This window comes from Cnephaeus nilssonii, assembly GCF_951640355.1.
Source record: "Cnephaeus nilssonii genome assembly, chromosome: 7".
Taxonomy (NCBI): Eukaryota; Metazoa; Chordata; class Mammalia; order Chiroptera; family Vespertilionidae; genus Cnephaeus; species Cnephaeus nilssonii.
Genome location: NC_137078.1, coordinates 54,398,684 through 54,422,104, shown reverse-complemented (window position 1 = coordinate 54,422,104; position 23,421 = coordinate 54,398,684). Strand labels below are relative to the sequence as shown.

At 36.9% G+C, this 23,421-nt stretch overlaps 1 protein-coding gene across 1 annotated transcript in view; it reads left to right on the top strand.

Annotated features, from left to right (window-relative positions):
* The window catches only part of LRRC7 (leucine rich repeat containing 7), a gene marked incomplete at its 3' end in the record, with an annotated part of 1,171,300 nt that overhangs the window by 568,014 nt on the left and 579,865 nt on the right, over window positions 1-23,421 (top strand). The gene's annotated exons all lie outside the window — the stretch shown is intronic.

Below are 23,421 nucleotides of genomic sequence, written 5' to 3'. Positions count from 1 at the left end.
CTAGAGAGTGACAGGACTGGGATCAAAGCTCAGCACTGGTTCCTGAGCCCATATGATTAACTGCTCCGATACACTGCCTCTAAAACAGCCATTATGTGGCTAACCCGTTTATTTGATGATCGTTGATAGACATGTGGCATTCCTTAGCATATGCTTGAATTATTTCATGAAACTGTCCAATTTTTGCAAAGTGCAATTTTTTTTTAGATTAAAATATCTTCAGATGGAAGTAACAGCCATCTATGGCCTGTTCTTGGTACATAGACTGGTTTTATGGTACCTTGTTTAAAATATGGAAGGCTGGACATCATTTTCTGGTGGAAAGCTATATCACACATAATATTTGAAGGAAGGAAAAATATGGTCTGATTTGTGCCTCAGCAAATGCATTGCTAATCTTCCTATTAAACCCGATCAGATATGCTTATTCCTGGTGCCAAGCAGAACTCTTTATATGTATCTCATGTGAAATCTCTGACTTTGCAAAGGGCAGAGAAAGATTAAAAAGTACAATTACTTCTGAAAAGGAAATGAGCTATTCTGCACTGTTATACGTATTAGCCTCTACCACAAAAGAACTGAGATTGCTCCATTCTCTTCTACTATCTGAGACTTTGATTTATTAATTATCCTCGCTCTTTTGAATTTCTTTTCCTATTTGCCAGTCCCTGCCCTTAAATTCAACAATGGAACACCATGGGCTTTGGAACTTGAGGCCTGACACCATCAGTTAAGATTAATCAAAAGAATAAGAATAATAAACACTGTTCTACAATGTTCTTTTTTTGTAAGCCATCTTTGAGGTAAATAGCTTTATTATCCCCATTTTATAGATGAGGAAATCGGAGTCATAAAGACAGTATGTAAACTACCCCCAGGCTCTCAGACTCCCGAGCGCTTGCTCATAGTCATTATTACCTGATCCTCTATAGCAGTGATTCTCAACCTTTCTAATGTCGCGACCCTTTAATACAGTTCCTCATGTTGTGGTGACCCCCAACCATAAAATTATTTTCATTGCTACTTCATAACTGTAATTTTGCTACTGTTATGTATCGTAATGTAAATATCTGTGTTTTCCGATGGTCTTAGGTGACCCTGCAAGCGGTTCTCAACCTGTGGGTCGCGACGCACAGGTTGAGAACCGCTGCTGTAGAGCCTAAGACCGTCGGAAAACACAGATATTTACATTACGATTCATTAACAGTAGCACAATTACAGTTATGAAGTAGCAACGAAAATAATTTTATGGTTGGGGGTCACCACAACATGAGGAACTGTATTAAAGGGTCGCGACATTAGAAAGGTTGAGAACCACTGCTCTAAAGCATGAATGTGATCAGTACTATCTTACAGAGCTTCTGTGAAAATTAATAGAAAGTATCTATCAGTGGCTGGAACGTGATGTACAATTAATCAATGATTGCATTGTTGTTGACAATGTTACAGCTGTTATCACCCCGTTAAAAGTATGTCTTTTATTCATGTGAAATATTAAATATACCCAAATAATGTATGTATTGTAAGTATTTTTTAAAAAAACCATACCTACCTACTCTCCACTTCAAGAAATAAAGCATGACCACTGCCGTTGAGACACTATACAATCATATACTGTATAAATTGACCCTTTTCTTAAACATTGCCAAGCATGTATCATCCTATATAATAAAAGGCCAGTGACCATAATGGCGTAACGACCAGAATGACCGATCAACCAGTCACTGTGAGGTGCATTGACCACCTCTCTGTCCATCCCCGCAGTCCACAGGCTCCGATCGCCAGATGGCGAACAGGGAACTACGGGGAACCAGGGTGGGTGGCGGCGGCAGGGACTGGGCACTGGCGAGCAGGTGGAAGGCAGACCTCTTGGTCCCTCCTCCTGGCCCGCAGGCTCTGATCATGGCAAACAGGGAACCACGGGGAACTGGGGTGGGTGGTGGCGGGGCGGGAGTGGGGACTGGCAAGCAGGCAGAAGATGGCCCTGATCGCAGGCTAGGCCTAGGGACCCTACCTGCACACGATTTTGTGTGCTGGGTCTCTAGACATTACAGAAAACTGTATCACTATTGATAACACAACTTATGGTATCTGCGTTACTGATACACAACCATTTCTTAAGTCTGCATTTATAGTTGTTGCCTTTGTGGTGATTGTTCATATGGGTGTAAACATCTGAAGAATCACAGCATTCATTCATTTATTCATTCAGGACATAATTCCTTTATGCCTTAATAAAGTAATTGTGGTATGGCTTATATACTAAAGTATATATTACTGAAATGTTTTTTCTTTAATTTCTCTTTTATATGTCACATTTAAATGATTATTATGATTTGGTCTAATCAACAGATGCGCAGTTTTTAAAGATCTGGAAATTTTATTTTAGGACAAACAAAAGGAGTTACTAGAATATTTTTATATGTGGGGAGTTTGAGTTGGAAATTATTGACTTAGAGGCTACTATAAATTCTCCCTTTCCCTTATTCACTAACATACAAATGTTCACCAAATTCTATGAATTTTACTTTTGTGAATATTCTAACATATTTTCCACACATTACCAATTTTTGGATCGCAATTTACATGATCTTAATCTAAATTCTCAATATCTTCCTAATTAATCTTTTTACCTTAAAACATAAGGTTATATATTTTTTTAAATCCTTACCTGAGGATATGTTTGTTTTTAATTGATTTTGAGAAGAGAGGAAGGGAAAGAGAGAAAAAGAGAAACATTGATGTGAGAGAGAAACATTGATAGGTTGCCTCACATAGGCACTCTGGGGATTGAACCACAACCTAGATATGTGTCCTGACCTGGAATTGAACCCACAACTATTTGGTTTAAGGGACGACACTCCAACCAACTGAGCCACTGCAGCTGGCCAGGGCAGGTTATACAGTTTTTAAAAATATGGGCTTTGGAATCAGAATGACTTAGATTCATATTTTATCTTTTTACTTATTATTTGCATTTTGATTGTTTTGTATTTTAAAAAAGATTCATAAGTCTTACCTAGAAATATTATCAGACATCGGTAAAGCAATATATAAAAAACACTCATTTGAAATTAGTTTTCTCTTTCGGTTCTGCTATGTATAGTATGATGATTATAACAATCTAGACTCTATAAAATAATCTTGATTGCAATAGTAAATACTATTGTCAGACCACGTGACAATGTGAGGTTTAGAAAAAGGGTCAACGTAATTACAATGTACCATTTGGTGTACAGCACTAAAGGCCTGGGTATATATGTATCTACTGAACAAGTACTTGAGAACTCCTTTAGTAGCAGATATTATATGACCTCAGGAGATAAATTCTCATTACTTCTTCAATAATATTGCAGATGCATTTGATGCTGGGTATGAACAAAATTTTCTTTTTCCATCTGAGTTGCCATTTCTACTGAATGTCAGGAACTTACTTATTTTCAGCTTACATATTTTATGAACTGTATTTCCATTCAATTTCTGCTCACCTGCAATGGAAATATGAAGCACTTACCAGGAAGCAGGACTTTTCCTGCCTCTTTATAAATGAAACATTTCAGAAAATTAATGTGGTACCCTATGTTAACAACAGCAATTTCAATGCCTGCATGGATGCTACATAAAGAAATAGAGAACAAAAGTCGTTTTTATTATTGTTATTGGTAAAGCCCATTTCAGAAGATTGCTTATTTCTTCCATCTGGGCTTCCTTATTTTAAAGATTCATCTGTAAAATAAGTTGTCAGAAGGTTAATTTAAAACTGCAGCTCTGGCCAGTTTTCTGAGATGACTTTCTTCCACATTCAGAGATTAGTTCATTTATATCGGGAATATTTCCAAAAGGAGATCAGAAATAACTATAGGGGAAAATGAGTGTTTGAGGCATTAAGGACAATGGGGAAACATGCCTTTAGCTGATTGTAAGGAACTGGATATACATCCAGAAAATATAGAGAACAAACCCAGGGTCCTTTGAGCCAGCAAGGTAAATGGTAGTGTTTGTTGGTAAGTATGATTTGTAGGCAAAGAGGGGACCATTATTCCAAAGATGCAGACTCTACAATTCTGAAAAGAAAAAAAAGAAAAAAGAAAAAAAAAAAAAAAACAGAAACAAAAATATTAGGTGGACTAAGGAGCAAAAAAAAAAAAAAAAAAAAAAAGTGGGAGGAAGGTAGGGACATGCAGGTATAAAAAAGGGTAATATCAAATTGAGAGAGATTTTGAAAAATTAAAAAAAAAGAAAAGAAGAAGGGTTTATGAGGAATGAGTGCATCCAATCATAGATGTTTTGATGGAAACATTGTCAGATAAGACAAATCTAGGATAGATATGCCAAATTAAAAAAAAAAAGGCTTCTTTAGTGTCATTATCAAACAGAATTTGTAGCTTTATGTTTGAAGCATCTATTTTATAAAGTATAACTTCATTGTCACATGTTCAGCAATTAAATCAAGAGTTTTCTTTGATGTTAATGACAGAACATAATCAAATTTGAAATCATTTGGATTTTCTAATTAGCTGCTATTTTAGAAGCAAGAATAACACACTTGGAGTGTACTATTACCCTTGACTCTGTCAATCAATTTAAAATGCCATGGTTTTGGTAAATAAAATATAAATGATCATGGAACTTCTGCCTCCAGCCACGACAGGAAGCTATAGAGTAAGTAGGCTGAAATTGCCATCCTACTGTAAACAACTATAACACTGGACAAAATATGTAAGGCAATTGATTTCAGGCAGTGACAAGCAGGCAGTGCAGGACAGGATTTTTGAAAGAAGGTAACACATGAGGTAGGTAAGACCCTGTTCACCCCACCTTTCTGTCTGGAGGTGTCTCCTGGCCATGAGCCCTGGAGGTGGACCCAGAGTAAAGTACAGCAGGAGCCAGAGATTGGACCTTGAGGCTGCTGACACACTTGTTATAGGCAGGGCAGAGAACCACGCAAAAGGCAACTGTGGAGGGAAGAAGCCCCGGAATTCAGAAGACAGCACCGTGCACTTTATTGACAAGGACTGTACTGCACAGAACAGGGCAAGTTTCCCTCTGGCTAGCAGAGAGCAAGTGCTGTGGGTCTGAGAGTTGAATGAGATACCAGCGGTGCTGGGAGGCACTGGGGTTCTGGACTAGCCAATGAAGATGGACCTCACTATGCGGGGCACCTCAAACATTTAGTAAATAGGAAGTAAGGATCAAACACTAAAGTAACAGCCTCATCATTGGACTAATGTACAAAACCAAAAGAGGTTTTCTTCCTAAAACCTAAGCTCGATGGGATCAAGAATATCTGCCAGCATTTAATTATCTGCCAGAACAAAACTCCGTATTAATCAATAGAAGACATCATAGTCTAGACTCTCTACAACATACTATCCACAAATCAGGGGTAGGGAACCTTTTTTCTGCCCAGGGCCATTTGGATATATATAACATCATTTGCAGGCAATACAAAATTATCAACTTAAAAATTAGCCTGCTATATTTGGTCAAATATTTAACTAACTCGCCCCTAATACTTTGGCAAGGCCAGACCAAATGATTTTGTGGACCTTATATGGCCCAGGAGCCTGAGGTTCCCTACCCCTGTTAAGTCATCCACAAGAATTCTATATCTAATGACAATATTCCTAATGTAAGAGTGAAATAAAGACATCTTCTGATAAACAAAAGCTCAGGGACCCAACTTGTAGTGTTGGAAACAGCAAACCAACACTATGAGAAATACATACCCCCCCAACCCCCCAGGATATAGAAAAATGATATTAGGTGGAAACTTGGATCTATGAGCAGTGTATTAATATACTAGGGCTACTGTAGCTAATTATCAGAGGTTAAGTAGTTAAAAAACAGGAATATATTTTTATATTTTTAAACCTCACCTGAGGATCTTTTTCCCATTGATTTTTAGAGAGAATGAAAGGGAGGGAGGAGGGGGAGAGTGATAGAGAGAAACATCAATGTGGGAGAGACACATCGATTGGTTGCTTCACAAATGCTCCCTGACTGTACTGGGGGATCAAACCTGCAATTGAGGTACATGCCCTTGACCGGAATCAAAGGTGAGACCCTTTGGTCCATGGGCCGACGCTCTAACCACTGAGCAAACCTGCCAGGGCGAGAAACAGGAATTTATTGTCTCACCATTCTGTAGGCTGGAAATACAAGATCAAGGTATTGGTTCTTTGGTTCCTTTTGAATGCTGTGAAGGAAAAATCTGATTCATTCCTCACTCCCAGCTTCTGGTGGTTTGCTGGAAATTGATGGTATTTCTTAGTTTATAGAAGCATCACCTCAATTTCTGCCTTCATCTTCACTTGGCATTCTCCGTGTGTGTGTGTGTCCAAATATCCCCTTTTTATACGTTACCAGTCATATTGGAATTAGGCCCATGCTAATAGTTCATCTTAACTAATTATATTTGCAACAATCCTATTTCCAAATAATGTCACATTTTGAGATATTGGGGGTTATGAATTTTAATGAGACTTAAGTCACCCATAACAAGTAAGATTGAAGAACACTAGAAGGTGTAAATGAGTAAATATAATAAACTACCATACATTTTTTTTACTTTTTCATTTTTTGAGATAAAAATAACAGCATTGTCTTTTGAGATATATATAATATTTATAGATGTAAAGTATGTGACAAAATAGAACAAGAATGGGAAGACAATGAAGTTTTATTGTTGTAAAATTAGGATTTCTTAAAATGTGAAGTACATATTTTAACTCTAGAAGATTTGATAAGTCAAAGATACATGTTGGAATACATACAACAGCAATAAAAAAAATCACTAGGAGTAATAGAATAATTAAAAATATCCATTTAACTGAACAGAAGGCAAAAAGGAGGGAGCAAAGGGGGGAAATATATTAAACAATAAAATACACCTAGCAAGATTTTAGAATGAAAACAAACAATATAAAAATTACATTAAATATGACTGAGTTAAACATTTGAATTTAAAGTTAGAGATTGTCAAACTCGATTAAACTGAATAACCCAACTATTTGCTGTCACAAGAGATGTTCTTTAAATATAAAGCCACAGATAGAGAGATGTATAGAAAATATATATCATGTAATTAGAACAGAGATGGCTATATTAATATTAGATAAAGTATACCTCAAAACAAGGATGATTACCATATATATGTGTTTATATTATACATACTAGGGGCCCAGTGCACAAATTTGTGCACCTTGAAAGGAACTGTGGGCCACTGTGGGCATAGGGGAGGATCTCGGCCCATCCTCCGCACCCCCGCCCGGCCCCTCCCACCACAAGCCCTGGTCCCCTGTCTGTCAGCAGCCCCGCTCCCACCGCCCCCACTCCCATGTGCTGACAGTGCCAGCCCCGCTGACAGCACAGAGCGATTGGGGCTGGTGTAATCAGCAGGTGCAAGTGGCGGCTGCTGCCCCGATCGCCCCTCAGAAGCAGGGGGAGGTGGAGAAGTGATCAGAGGCACCGGCAGTGGGTGCAAGGGGCAGCTCCAGTGCCAGCAGCAGGTGTGAGCGGGACCATCACCAGCAGCAGGTGCAAGTGCCAGGCAGGACCATGGCACGCGGGAGCAAAAAATTTTCAGAAACCACCAGAGGCTTGCCCTGATGACAGTGACCGGCGCCCCTCCTTGGTCTGGTGACCCCGCTCACCTGTTCCACCATGTTTCGCGCACACACCCTGGTGGTCAGTGTACGTCATAGCAATGGGTTGTTTGGTTATTTCACCATTAGGTCTATTTGCATATTAGGGTTTTATATAGAGAGATACATTCTCTCTCTCTCTCTCTCTCTCTCTCTCTCTCTCTCTCTGCCATAAAATATCTCTTATTCATTTTAAAACATTGATTTTTGTAGGGAAGCTTTTCTTGACCATAAGATAATTAAATTAATAATCAATAAAAAAGATATCTGGGATACCTGGGAAATCTTCAGTTGTTTGAAACATAAACAATTCATTTCTATATGAGCCACAGATCAATAAAGAAATGACAAAGGAAATTAGAGTATATATCAAACTTATGAAAGTACATGTCAAAATTTGTTGTAGGTAGCTAAAGCAGTGCTCAGAGGGGCATTTATAGGACAAGTAGCTTATATTAGCAAAGAAAAAAGGTATAAATTTGATACTATAATTTTCCAGCATAAGAGGCTAAAACTAGTAAGGGAATTTTAAGGCAAAGTAAATGGAAAAATGAAAAATAAAATGAAGAATAAGAATCAATGAGATGGAAAAGAGATGTAATAAAGGAAGATAACAAATGTAAAATAGTTGGTACTTTGATAAATCAGTATACCCCTGCTTTACTGATAAAGGCAATAGAGAAGAAAATATAAATTCCCAATATCAAGAATAAAAGATGGGATATCTCTACAAATCTTATGGATACTAAAAAGTTAAGGAAACATTATGAGCAAAATAAAGCCAATGTATTTAATAACTTAGATGAAACGAGCAAATTCCTTGAACCACACAATTCAAAAATCTGACACACGATGTTGAAATAGAAAATATGAATATCAGTTATATGTTAAAAGAATTAATTATCAAAACCTACCCAAAATAATACATTAGGTCCATAAGCTATTCTTGTGAATTTTATCACATATTTAAGGAAGAAAAGCTAACAATCTTTACAATCTATTTTAGAAAATAGACCAGGGAACACTTACCAATTTGTTTATAAGGCCAGCATATCAGTAAAACACTTTTTATAAAAAGTGCCCCTAACTTCCTGAACACATTTTGGCTAAATAAACCCAAAAATAAATAAAAATATATATAATGAACAAGTTGGCTTTATCACATTTATGCATTTTGGGATTAGCATTTAAATATCAATAAACCTAATTTACCACATTAACTCACCACCACCAACACCACCACCACCACTCTCTCCTCCACCACCCCTACCCAAACAGGATCATCTAAATAGTTGCCTAAAAGTGAGCAAAACCATCAACAGCAGTCTCCTTGATAGGATCATGGAGAGGAATAAATCTATATATGTAATCTCCCGTGTAATACAGAACCTGGCACATGGAGGTGCTGGTAAATGTCCGCAGTTGTTTTTACTACACATTCTGAAGCAGTTTCTTATTTTCCTATGACTTTCAAAACAAAATATTATATATTTTATCAACGACCAACTTTCCTAAGAGCTGATGAGAAGCAGGGTAATTCTGAGAGGTGTTGAAGACAGCGTCTCTGATTTATCCATGATACCAGGAATACTGGCCTCCGGCTTCTGGGTAATCAGAGGAACCTGCAGGGCAACTTCATCCCTGCAGCACCAGCCGATATTTTACATTGATAACCATGTGCTGGGCTGGAAAGCATTGAGAATGTGCTTAGCTCAGTGCCTGGAAAATGATGTTAGCTGAATCTGAATTTACCTCTAGAGCCCATAAATGGCTAACTACTTAGGAGACAAGGACTAAGGATAGGAAAAAAAAAATTAGTGAAGTAAAAAAGACAAGTAGGACAAACTCTAATTAATAAGAATTTAGAAGAGTATGATGAATGTTATATCTGTCTTCTATTTTACTCTTAAAAAGGCACTTTCATAAATTTTAACTCAGATCTTTGTTAATACTAAAATTATTTAAAGCAGAATTTTTAAAAGCCTTCAATATGCTAATGTGCACGACAAATCTCTAAAAGATGACATAAAATCAATTATTTCTCATACTTTTCCATCCAAACATCATTAACCTTCTGCAGGACCAGAAGACCACAGAATGCAATGTAGTAAGTGTTGCACTAGAAAGTTGTGAGGTCTTTAGGAGTATGGTCTGTGTTTCAATCAAATCTGTATCTTCAGAACCAATGCCTGATAAAATCAGGCATTCTATAAATATTTCTTTAATTATTTTTCCACTTATTATTCTTGTATAACAGATGAAAAATCAATGCACACAGAAAATAAGTGATTTGCCTAAGTCAAATAGTCAATGAGAGAGATGGGATTTAATTCTTTTGTATTTGTTTTTTTTTTGGGGGGGGGCTGATTTAATTCTTACTTGAATCTTTTGCTGTGTGAACTTGAGTGGTAAGTCTTCATGCTAGAGTTAGATGAGGCAGAATGGTATCGAACTGGTAGTTGGCAAATGTACAGTCTGGTGGTGCTACTACTCTTTGGCAGGGTGATGTTGAGCAAATTATGCAATCTTTCCGGGCTTTATATGCTTCCCTTGCTATGAAATAGAGGAGCAATTAGATTAATGACTTCTGAAATGCCCAGTAATTCTAAAATTCTTTAAATTAATCTATCTGAGTTTTAAGAAATGGCAGAATGTAAACGGGTAAAGACAGTGAGCAAGCAACTTGACCCTTCAAGACTAGTATCCATTGGCAGACTGTCCCTAAACCTGAGTACCATCACCAGTCATCTTGTTTGATTAAGTATTCGTTTTTCATATATTTTTCTTATTACTATCATTAATGCTATCTATACTAATAAAAGGGTAACATGCTAATTAGACTGGGTTGACCAGACATCTTCTGGTCATCTGTTCCTCCTTCCAGACAAAGCTACGGTGGTGGAGGCCGAGGCAGAGGCAGTTAGGAGTGATTAGGCCGGCAGGGGAGAGTGGTTAGGGGCAATCAGGCCAGCAGGCAGAGGGGTTAAGGATGATCAGGCAGGCAGGCAGAGTGGTTAGAGGCAATCAGGCAGACAAGCAGGTGAGCGGTTAGGAGCCAGCAGTCCCGGATTTTGAGAGTAATATCTGACTTCCCATATAGGCCTTGCAGGATCGGGCCTAAACCAGAAGTCAGACATCCCCCGAGGGGTCCTGGATTGGAGACAGTTCAGACCAGGCTGAGGGACCTCCCCCTCTCCCCACCTGCATGAATTTTGTGCACCAGGCCTCTAGTTAATAACTGTTTAAGATAAAAGAGGGTATTGCTTTCTTAAAACTACTTTCTCATTGCTTTTCCCATCTTATTCTTTGCTCATTGTGAGGGAGAAAGTGAAGGCAGGCATCTGTCTCTAGCCTTTAGGATAAACGGAGGATTTACATAAGGTCTCCCAATAAGCAAAGTGCAGAGTCAAGGTCTGCTGACTTGCAGCCTTATGTTTCTTTTTCAAGATTGCTTTTGCCTTTCTCTCATTAATATTTTAAAATATTTTTCTTAGCATGTGGACCTCTTCCAGATTTAGATCTCTCACCTTTAGTTCTGCCCAGGGATCGTGATCTCTATATAACTGGAGGCAGAGCTTCTCCCTCTCTTTCCGCCCTGAAGCTTTCTTCTTTATCTATAGATGATTAAACCGCCTCTCAACTGGTAGAGATGCCCCTTGTAACACCACAGCAAACTCCAATTTTAAATCTCCTATTACAAAACAGTATCAAACCTCACTTCACACATAAAGGTATCATACCTGAAATATACCAGAGTTTTAATACTTCACTCCGTAAATGCAGTTTTCATACAAATTGCTTCAGCTTTCCCAGTGCAGTAAAGGCTAAGAAGTGTTTTAGGTTGCAGATTTGTGTGTCAACACTTCAGGGTGATGATGGTGTTGACAGAGGAATATAATGACCAAACACCTAATAGAACACTTAACACAATAATGTTAAATCATTCTTAAATGACTTACCTTCAATGGATAAAACCATACTTTTTATGTGGTAGTTTCATAAATTAGTTAAGCACCGTCTTTTGACAGACTGTGCTAAGCTCTTGTTGATTTAAAGATAGGCAAGCCAAACAACAACAACAAAACAAACAAAACAAAAAAATCCTTGACCTCAAAGTCTTCATAGTCTAATGAGAAGGACAAGAGAACAACAAAGTGCCACAATGTTTCATATTGTTAGAGTCCAAGTGAAAACGACTCAAATATCTATAGGCAGAAGATGCCATGGCAACAAAGGGAGGCAGCTCCTGAAGGTCAGGGTCAATTCGGAGAAGAAGTGAGGCTTGAGGTGAGTCCTAAAGGGATGGGAATCCATCGGGAAATGGGTGCAGAGATGATAATTCCCAGCATAAGTTTTAGCAAATGGAAAGAGAAGATCACCTTCTGGGAAATGGATATTCTTTATTATGGCTAGATTATTGGTCATGTGCAAAACAGTACATTTGTTAAAGATAGAAATAAAGTAAATCATAAAGTAAAGTAAATCATGCCAACCTAATAAGTTTGGGTATCATCCGATATTTGAGAAAGATCTGTCTGATAAGTGTGAAAGAAGTTGGCTTGAATGGATTAAAAAGGGTAAATAAAGGATATTCCCAAATTTTAAGCATGAAAAGAAACATAGTTTCTTTGAAAAGAAAAATTTGGGAGAACAGAAGTTCTTTTTTAGGCATGATATTAAGCATCCAAGTGGAAATATAGAAAGTTAGATACACAATTCAGGAATTTAAGGGACATTTGATAGGCTAGAATTATAAATTTTAATTTCATCAGTTTATATGTGAGATTTAAAACCACAGATTAATGAGATCAGCTAGAGAATAAGTCTAGATAGAGATTTCTCCTAGAACTTTTGGGGAAAATTCTTGCTGTTAGAGAAGATCAGGCCTCTTTCCTTCCTTTCTCTTACTTATTATAATCCAAGAATGAATCTAGAGCTAGAACAAGGTAATACTTCTGCATTAATGAAGGCATTACTTAAATTTGAGGCCACTATCAGGGCTGGAGATTGCAAACCAGATAAGATGCTAGCTACCTTTGATGTGGACTATTGCTCTTCCTTTTCCACCTGGGGACCTTGAGTGGGTAAAGAAGGATGTACTTCAGGATAAGAATGAGCCACCCATCTCTCCTTTGATGTGGTGGCTCTTTCTTCAGACCATGTGACTATGAGGCCAAGGACAAATTCCTTAACCTGGGAATTATTGAGGCAAGCAGATTAAACACACTCTGTTGAATGAATTTAATATTATTGATTCAAAGAAATTAACACATGAACCACACCTAATACAGAAGTAAAACTTCATAATACTACAAATGAAATACTGCAATTACTAAGTGTCCTTCTATGACCAATGATTTTTCATTCTTAATACCAATGTTATCAGAGAGCACTCTCAGTCTTTTTTCTATTTTCTTCAGGATATGGAGACCAGTGGCAATTTCTAAAGCCATGAATATGGGGTATAAGAATGTATTTTGATTAGTCATTAATTGCCTGTTTTATCTAGCTTAGTTCCCACTCATAACCTTCAACTGATGAATTTGACTAAAACAAAGGAAGTGTTTCTGATTAAGCAACCCATGAGGGAGGCATAGTCCTCACCATGACTGAAAACTCCTTTATGGGTGTGGAAATAAAGTGGGCTCTGATCACACAAAGGCAGGAAGGGCAGGCATAACCACAGATGATCTCTTTAAAATGACTTAGCAATGTAGTAATCTTGATTTGTGACTCCTCTGGTTCTGGCAAGGTCATGGCTTTGTGATTGTTTTGTTTTATGGATAAATTAAGCAGCATCTACATATACTTTGTTGAAGTTATAAAGAAAAAGCTACATGGTCATTCATGTAAATGAGCATGCTGTTTCTGATGGTTCCCACCGGGATAAATAAAGCTTGTGGATATGAATGAATTATTATTCATTAAATTATATTATTCTACATTTATAACATATCACATATTATAAAATATTTTATATTACATATTATTATATTATTAAATAATAATAATTTATTCATTTAAGCCTCTTTAATGTGTGTGTTTATAGATAATGGGAACCTCAGAATTCTGTAGTTATCACTATTATAATTTTATAGATTAAGTTAAAGTTCAGAAAGTATATGGTATTTAACTAATTTATAGGAATAAGTAACAAACTGAAACTCAAGATTCTCCACAAAGGTTCATCAGTAAATAGGGGAGAAAATGAGATTTCAACATGTTAATCAATACAAACGCAATCATGGAATATTGTGTTATAGTCTACAAATAATTAATGAATTTTGGCATATTCAATAAAGCCTTCACTATCTGCATAACCCTCTTTGAGACCTTCTCTCTGACCTGTTTCTTTTTCCAATCTGTTTCAGTTTTATAAAGTAAAGATGCTGGTGTCCTTGAGCCTATCCCCTTGAGGCCCAGATTCTTCACTTGCTGTCCACTGAGCAGAAAAAAACAGAACCAAGGCAGATAGGCAGATTTTTTTTTTAAGAATTTTTTTATTGATTTCAGAGTGGAAGAGAAAGGGAGAGATAGAAACATCAATGATGAGAGAGAACCATCCATCAGCTGCCTCCTGCATGCCCCCCACTGGGGATCAAGCCCACAACACAGGCATGTGCCCTTGATCAGAATCGAACCCAGGACCCTTCAGTCTGTAGGCCGATGCTCTATATACGGAGCCAAACTAGCCAGGGCGATAGGCAGATTTTTATCTTCATGACTCCTAGACTGCAGAGGGCAGGCCAAAGACTGAAAACATGTATACTCACCTGTAAGGGCAGAACAACAAGCCAAGTTAAATGAGAAGGGATTATTGAAATACAGTAAAAAAAGGAATCAGAATAGGTTTATTCTTTTAAAATACATGCATATGTATTTACTGTCATTCTAGGAATTTGGTCCATTTCATAGTTTGGATAAATATTTATGTACTCTACATTATGCATTTGAATTTGATATAAAATCAGTTTAAAATATTTCCAATTGCAATGTAGCTGACAAATTGAATACTGAATAGGATAACTGCTGTAAGGCAAAGCATGCTGCTAGTTTGCCTTAGGTAAAATGATATGCTCATATTAGACCCCCTCAACATCAAAACTTGTTATCAAAAGGTCAGTTTGAAAGATTTCTATTTTCAAATTACTCCTCTTCTCCAAATAGTCAAATAGAATGACAAGAAATAGTGCAGCCATTGTAATTCCAAACATTAAAATGTAGAGAAGAAACCTTCTCTTGCTCTCAAATAATAATGCCTTACAGTGATATGAAGCTTTTCCATTTTAACTTGCTTTGCCATAAGCAATCTTACTTGATTTTCCTTTAATAAACACTCCATTTTGTGTATGAGGAACCTGAATCAGCTGCCCAACATTATACAACCAGGTGAGACTAGAGCCTGCAAGAGATGTCTGTTCTACTTCCTATCCTAGAGGGCTTCTGCTACATAGAATTTTCTACAGTATTTGAGAGTATGTTATTGCAAATTGTAAGTTTTGTGGCATATTAGGACAACAGTTTACTGTCATGACTAAATTTTTATTAAAGTTACTTTACTATTCAAAATCCAAAGGTTATTTAATAATAGGATTTTTAAAATTCTTCTTTTGTTGTCTTTCTCTTTTAGAACAGCATGGAAGGAAAGAGAAAAATAACAGTAAATGAAGAAAGGCAAGAAGGGTTAATGGAAGAAGAGAGAGAGAGAATAAAAATAATGTAGGGAGGGCGGGAGAGAAGGAAGAAAGGAAGGAAGGAAGGAAGGAAGGAAGGAAGGAAGGAAGGAAGGAAGGAAGGAAGGAAGGAAGGAAGGAAGGACTTGTAAAATTTTTCAGATTTATTATTTCATCAATATTAAGTATAAATTATCCAGAAGATAGAAAGTTGATCTTTCTTCACAATTTAGGACAGAAGACACAGAATCTGTAGCTATTTTATGATACATGAGAACAATTAGCAAGTCCTTGAGCAGTCTGCTTCTCAATACCAATTTCCTCATATCACTAGAAATTATTTTCACACAAAATCTAACTTTATGTTATTTTTATAGGTTTAAAGATACTACATGTATGGCATGCAAATAAATGTTTTTCTCCAGTTTACTAATGCTACAATAAAAACCTTGTGATTCTATTAGCAAAACATTCCCAAGGTCGTAGATAGTGGTCTTGAGAAATTGCACACATGCTTGCTTATCAAATTAATGTTGTTTATAAATTAAGAAGCTGTCAAAGCACAGTGATTATTTAACATGCATAGCTATTTCCATGGAAAGGAAGAGGTAGTCTGAGTTTGGGAAAACCTTATGTTAAAAAGTAAGTTTCCTCTGTGTGCCATAATATGTTATTATACAACAACTTTGCAGCATTTTGAAATTATAGAATTTGTAACACAGAGGCCTAATTCACTTTTAAAACTTAAAACTTTTATTCTATGAAATTTTCATAGCAGAGCTTATCATTGGTAGTAACTTAGACACAATATAGTATCATAAAAAATGGGGGGAAAAACAGAGTTAATAAATTGGACTCTGACAAGTTTGGTTATTTAGAATGTTTACAAAAATGTCCCATGTATGAGAAAGTTATTTCCAATTATTAAATGAACTTTGTGGTCCAGGGTTGTACAGACACATAACTGGAGGTAGAAAAAGGATCACAGACTGAAAACAAAATAAAAACCAATGTTTAGGTAGGGGCCATATTTTCAGGAAACACATTTATTTGTTTATTCATCAAATACTTACTAAGCTCTCCTTCCATTGAAGGCACTGTGCTTGATGTCTCTGGCCCCTGGTAATTCCAGTCTTCCTGTGAGGCGGCCATGTGTAATGGGGACAACCTTGGCTTCAGAACCTGAACACCAGGAGTTTTCTCTTCCAGCCCTTTACTAGCTGGGTAGTCAGACATAAATTACTTGATCATTCCTGAGACTGTTTTTTTTTTTCTTTTTTCTGCAAAATAGAAGTGTTAACAGATACATTATGAGCTCGAGAGAATTAATTGAGATGCTGCCTGTACATACATGACAGAGCATCTGATCCACTAATTCAGCAGTTCTTGGATTGTGGAGTGAGAGAAGCAAAACCGATAAAATTACTTTCATTTGAGTTTTCCTCTGTCAGGTTGTGAGTTTCTTAGCTGATCAAAGAATGCATGCAGCTTTGTAAATGGATGTAGCTTTTTTTAGCAAACCTGGAACGTTTTGGCATGCAAATGAGTCAAATAAAGCTGGAGAGTTGTGTAGAGTGGAATCATAACAGTATTTTACATAAAAGTCTGTGCTGAAACAATTTAGAAACCGCAAAGTCTTTATTTTACAGGGATAAATAAATAAAAATGACCTTTATTTTTCTTTAAATTACTGCTGAATATACCGTAGGTTTGGAGAGTTTTAAAACATATTTTCAAATTTAAAGACTGTTAAAGGGACAGCTAGAAGACCCACTACCCCACTTAACAGCTGGCAAGACCAGTATTTCAGAAGCTTCACGTGTCCCTTCTCAGTCACGCCAGCTTCATGCACCTCAAGAGGCAACCGTCATCCTTATTTTTGTGCTAATCAGCCCCTTGATTTGCTTTATAGTTGTTTACACGTATACCGGTGGCTCTAAAGAATGAATATTTTTAAATATTTTAATGATGGGATCATACTGTATGTGGCTCTGATTTTTTCCCCCACAACATTGTGTTTTGGGAATGAAATGAGTCCATTTCATAGCTGTAGTGAATTTACTTTCACAGCTGAAAATTACTATTTTCTTTGAATACAGAACAATTATTAACCCATTCTACTATTGATTAGCGTTTGAAATGTTAATATTTATTTTCTTTTACAAACATTGCTGCCTTGTGAGTTATCTTCTTCTGCAGTTGCAGAATTTCCCCTGGTATTTATACCTAGGAGTGGAATTGTGTTCAACATACCAGAAACTGACAAACTCTCTTCCAGAGTGTTCTTGACAATTCTCATTTTCTGAGAAGTGGGTGAATATTCTCATAGCTCCACATTCTTGCCAACACAGAGTGTTGTAAAGTGATGTGTAATGCAGACATCAAAGTGTACTTCTGGGGCTGCTAATGAGTTTGAGTATTTTTTTCATGTATTTAAAGGGCATTCATGTACCTCTTCTATGAAATGTCTGCTGGTGCTTTTATTTCATTTTAATTGGATTTTTCTCTCATTAATTTATTGGTAGGATAATAATTCTTTGTTGTTTATATATGTTGTGAGAATTTTCTCAGTTCTTAAGCTATATTTTTATATCTTGTATCTTGTGATGATCAGATGTTCATTTTAATGTGATAATAGATTTTATCAACCTTTTGTTTTATGATTTGCATTTTCTGTTTTTTTTTATTTAATAAGCTCTTCCCTGTCCCAATGTCATAAAACATCCTATAATAATTATAGAGGTTTCCATTCCCATTTCAATCTTTATTCTATCTGGAATTGCTTCTTTGAATGATGTAGAGAGCTAACTTAACATTTTTTGTCTCCATTGAATAAACAATGTTCTCAAACCACTTATTTTCATTGATCTACACTGACAACTATGTCATAAATTAAATTAAATTTTCATATACAGATATGGTCATTGATGGATGTTCTAATCTGTTTCATTTGTCTAGAATTCTATCCTTGAGTCAGTACTATACTATTAAAATAATTATAGTTTGTAATAATTTTTGTTATAGTAAAAAAATCTTCTTCAGGTTATTTTTGACCATTTAATTCTCCAAATATTTTAAAAACTAGTTGTAAATTTACACAAAGCTCTTGTGGGAATTTTGATAATAATTGGTCTAGAGCCCAGCCGGTATGCTCAGAAGTTGAGCATCAACCCAGGAACCAAGAGGTCACAGGCTAGATTTTTGGTCAGGGCACATGCCCAGGTTGTGGCTCAGTCCCCAGTGAGGGTCATGCAGGTCCCCAGTTGGGGCATGCAGGAGCCAGCCAATCGATGATGCTCCTCTCTCATAAATGTTTCTCTCGCTCTCTATTCTTCTCCCTTCCTCTCTCTATAAAAATCAATAAAAACATTAAGAAAAAATCGGTCTAGGAAGAAGTGCCTTTTTACTATACTGAATATTCCTAAGTAAAGACTTCTCTATATTTAGGTCCTCTATAAAATATATATATAATAAAAGCCTAAGTGACTGAACAACCAAACAACTGGTTGCTATGATGTGCTCTGACCACCAGGGGCAGACGCTCAATGCAGGAGCTGCCCCCTGGTGGCCAGAGCACTCCCACAGCAGGAGCACCGCTCAACTGACCAATGGACACCAGACACCAGGCTCATGGCTGGAAAGCACAGCTGTGGTGGTGTGAGCCTCTCCCGCCTCTGCAGCAGCACTACCGAGTGGCAGTGGCAGCAGACACAGCAGGACCTGGATGAGCAGGAGCTGCATGGTACCTGGCCCAGGCTCGGGCTCCTCCCCAGCCACCTGCCACTTCATGTATTACTACATCCCTCAGGGAATTTTGGACTGCCAGTTTCCACCCGAACCCCACAGACTGGTTTCAGCCCATTCCCTGCAGGCCCGGTGCACGAATCCATGCACCAGGCCTCTAGTATTTAAATAAATGTTATAATTCTTTTCATAAAAGCCTTAAAATATTTTTTATTCTTAGATATCATATTTTTCTTCCTTTATATAGTAAATGGTTTATTTTAAATTTCATTTTGTAATCAATCATTGCTTTTATTTTGCATATTGATTTGATATCCATTACTCTTGATAAATTCATTGATACATTCTAATATTTTATTTGTGGATTCATTGGGGATTGTAATAGCAATCACATAATTTGCAATATCTGCAATATTGATAGTTTTCTTTTTAATCACTATGCCTTTGTTCCTTAAAAACAAAAGCAAACAAAAAACAAACAAACAAAAACTGTTGTGATTGAGACCTCCAATGCAATGTTAAGGAAAAGTAGTGAGAATGTGAGAATGTACATTCTTGACTTGTTCCTGATGTTAAAGAGAATGAATTTAACATTTCATCTTTAAATATACTATGTGCTCTGGATATTTTTGTAGGTGTCCTAAATCAGCTTAAGGAAATTCTTGTCTTTTATTGATCTATCCGTCTGTTTTTAAGTCTTAAATGGTTATATAATTTTAATGACTAATACTTACAAATAATCAAACCAAAGCTTTACATGACCTGGCTCTTTGTTATCTTTTCTATTCCCTTTCCTACCTCATGTTTGCCCACAACTCCATGCACGCTGAACCCCTTTTTATTCCCATAACATTCCAGACATGCTTCTACTTCAATACTTTTGTTGACTTTTCTACCCTTTTCCCAAGATATCTACCTGGGATATCCCTTTCCTCCTTCAGTCTTTGAGGTTATTACTAGAAAGTTCCCCTTCTCACTAATGCATTCCCAGAATACCCCACCTAAAACTGCAGTTCTCACCCTCATCCTGACACTTTATCTTCTTTCCTCACTCCATCTTTGCCATTAGAATGTATAAGTAGTATGTTATATTCCATTTTTATTTGTGTCTTAAGAAAAATTTTCCCTTTGAGTATGCACCTAAGCATTTGTGTGTGTGTTTGTTTTTTAATCTGTATTGTTTCCTTGATTGCTTTCTTGGTCTTTATATCTCTAACATGTAGCCCAAGACCTGCTTCAAAATAGACATTAATAAATATTTAAGGAGTGAAGGAACTTCTCTCTGGACAGTAAGTACCAGAACCCTAGTTAACATGCATGGCATCTTCAAAAGGAAACAACTTAAGGGAGAGTAATAAAGACTATTTGACCTCTAGACTTTATTTATATGTCATTAAAGCATCCATATAAATAATAATAGGGAGAATACATTCTTAACTTTTATTTCACCATGAAACCTTATTGAGTGAATAAAGAGTACCATGCTCTGGGTATACAAATCAATACAAAAAGACCCTATCCTTGAATACATAGTAATTTGATGAAGGACATAGACAGAAAAAGAAATTATAACACAACATGGTTAAGTGCTATACAAGGGTATGAATAAAGAGCAGCAAATATAACCTTAATGTCCACCAAAGAAAATTTTCAAAATGTTTATTAAAATACTGAAGAATGTGACCTACTCTAAAAGTAAGTTTTGACCACTACTCACATTTCTTTAGCTAAGTGTAGTAAGTTTTATTGGCTGTCTTTTCCCCACCCCCATATTTCATTGATTAAAAAATCTACTGAAGGATATTGGAGATAAATGGAAATTTGCTCAGTAGAATAGAATCAGATTAGGAGGATTATTTATGTTTTATTATTTATTTCCATCATAAATATTGATGTTATACATTCTTGTGCTTAATCATATACAAGGTGCTTATTCTCATGAGCTTAAAAAATATGAATACTTGATGAATTCTCTCTTTATGTGTGTGATATACACTGTTATTATGTATAAGTTTATTTGACCCTACAAAAGAGGAGGATAGATGGTGACTTATTTGAGAAATATAGTATATTACCTGCTTAAAAATATCTTCCCTCGACCTAGCTGGTTTGGCTCAATGGATAGAGCATCAGCCTGTGGACTGAAGGGCCCCAGGTTCGAATCTGGCCAAGGGCACATGCCTGGGTTGTAAGCTCGATCCCCAGTAGGGGGCAGGCAGGAGGCAGCCAATCAATGATTCTCTCTCATCATTGATGTTTCTATCTCTCTCTCCCTCTCCCTTCCTCTCTAAAAATCAATAAAATATATTTTTTTAAAAATATCTTCCTTCTGGTCTGCCTTTGCATGAATTTCTTTTGATGTAAGCCATATTTTTTATTAAGGCATTTTCTTCAGAAAGTCACTCTTATTATGTATAAGGACTTACTGGAAAAGGAAGGCTCCTTGGCATGTTGGCAATAGCTAATGTGGTAATATATCAGTGAGTGTCCTGTCTCCAGAAGGATATGAATGAATCTACACTAATAAAAGAAAAATATGCAAATTGACCATACCTCCATGATGCCCACCAGCCAATCAGGAGTGAGTATGCAAATTAACCCAACAAAGATGGTGGGTTAATTTGCATACGCTGAAGACGACTGAAGACTGAAGAGGCTTGGCTTCTCTGCTGCGGCTGGAGTGAAGGCCTGGGTCCCGGGTCCTGGAGGAAAACTGTGCCGGCAGACAGGGGAAGGAAGGCCTATTGCACGAATCTGTGCAACAGGCCTCTAGTAGGACATAAAATGGTTGGGTGTTGGTGGGAAAGAGGGAAAGTAAAGGGGTCTTTAATATGAGAAGCCATTCAAGAAAGACAAATTAAGTAAAAAAAAAAAATACTGCAATTGAAAGAAAAGAAGGAAATCAACCTCAGAAGAACAGAGAAGTACAAAGTATTCATATTGAAAATAGTGCATTTGTTTATTTCACAATTTTTAAATATATTTTTATTGGTTTCAGAGAGAAAGGGAAAGGGGAGAGAGAGATAGAAACATCAATGATGAAAGAGAATCATTGATTGGCTGCCTTCTGCACGCCCCCTACTAAGGATCGAGCTGGCAACCCCAGGCATATGCCCTTGGCCAGAATCAAACCTGGGACCTTTCAGTCCACAGGCTGATGCTCTATCCACTGAGCAAAACCAGCTAGGGCAACTTCACAATTTTTACTGTATACATTACCTTTATAAACAATGGTATTTATTTTTAGTCTAGTATGTGTTTGTGTATGTGTATGTGGCCAACCAGAGATTATCATATGCACCAAAGAAATGAAATCAGAGATTCACAGAAGTGACACAGGAAGTAAACAAATAGCTTTGGATATCCGCCACATCCAGCGGCGTCACTGAAAGATTACAAGTACATGTCCTTCTTTGCCCCATTACCTTTCCTACCTTCTATTGTGTCACAGAACAACTATCAGATATGGAAAGATGTCAAGGTTGGAAGCCTTCCCATTCTATCTCCACTAGAGGATAAGGGAAAAGAAAAGCTTTTAATTGAATGTGAATCCAATCTTTCAAATGCCTCTGGACTGATCTATTATTAAAACCTAGGGCAAGAAAGTATTCTTGGAATATCTGAGAATGACTAACTGTTCTATGATAGCTGCTAGGGAGTTTATGCAGATAAACTTGGAGATAAATGAACCCTAGAAAAGATGGCAGTTTGCAGGAACAGTTGTTGGTAGATAATCACACAGCAAACTTTCTTACTTTTTCAAGTATTTTAATAAACCTGATCATACATATTAAATTTTATTTAACTCTGATAATAATTCTAATGAGGTAGGAAATATTAGTTTTTGAAGCAGATAAATGATGGCCTTAAACCCTCTGACATTTCTTTTACCAAGGGATGGAGTCTGTGTGTCCTCACCTGCTATGTAGATTATCTGTGGTTGTTCTAATGAAAAGAACAGAGCAGAAGTGCTGCTGTACCAGTCTTCAGGCTGAGGCCTTAAGGGACTGACAAGTTCCATTTCCTTTCTCTTAAAAACTCTCTATTCAGCCCTAACTGGTTTGGCTCAGTGGATAGAGCATCAGCCTGCGGACTGAAAAGTCCCAGGTTTGATTCCTGTCAAGGGCATGTACCTTGGTTGCGGGAATATCCCCAGTAGGGGGGTGTGCAGGAGGCAGCTGATTGATGTTTCTCTCTCATTGATGTTTCTAACTCTCTATCCCTCTCCCTTCCTCTCTGTAAAAAATCAATAAAATATATTTTTTAAAAAAAACTCTCTATACTGTCTTAAGCCACAATGAAGAAGTCCAGCTGCCCTGAGAGAATCATGTTAGTGGCCACATGCAGGTGCTCAAATT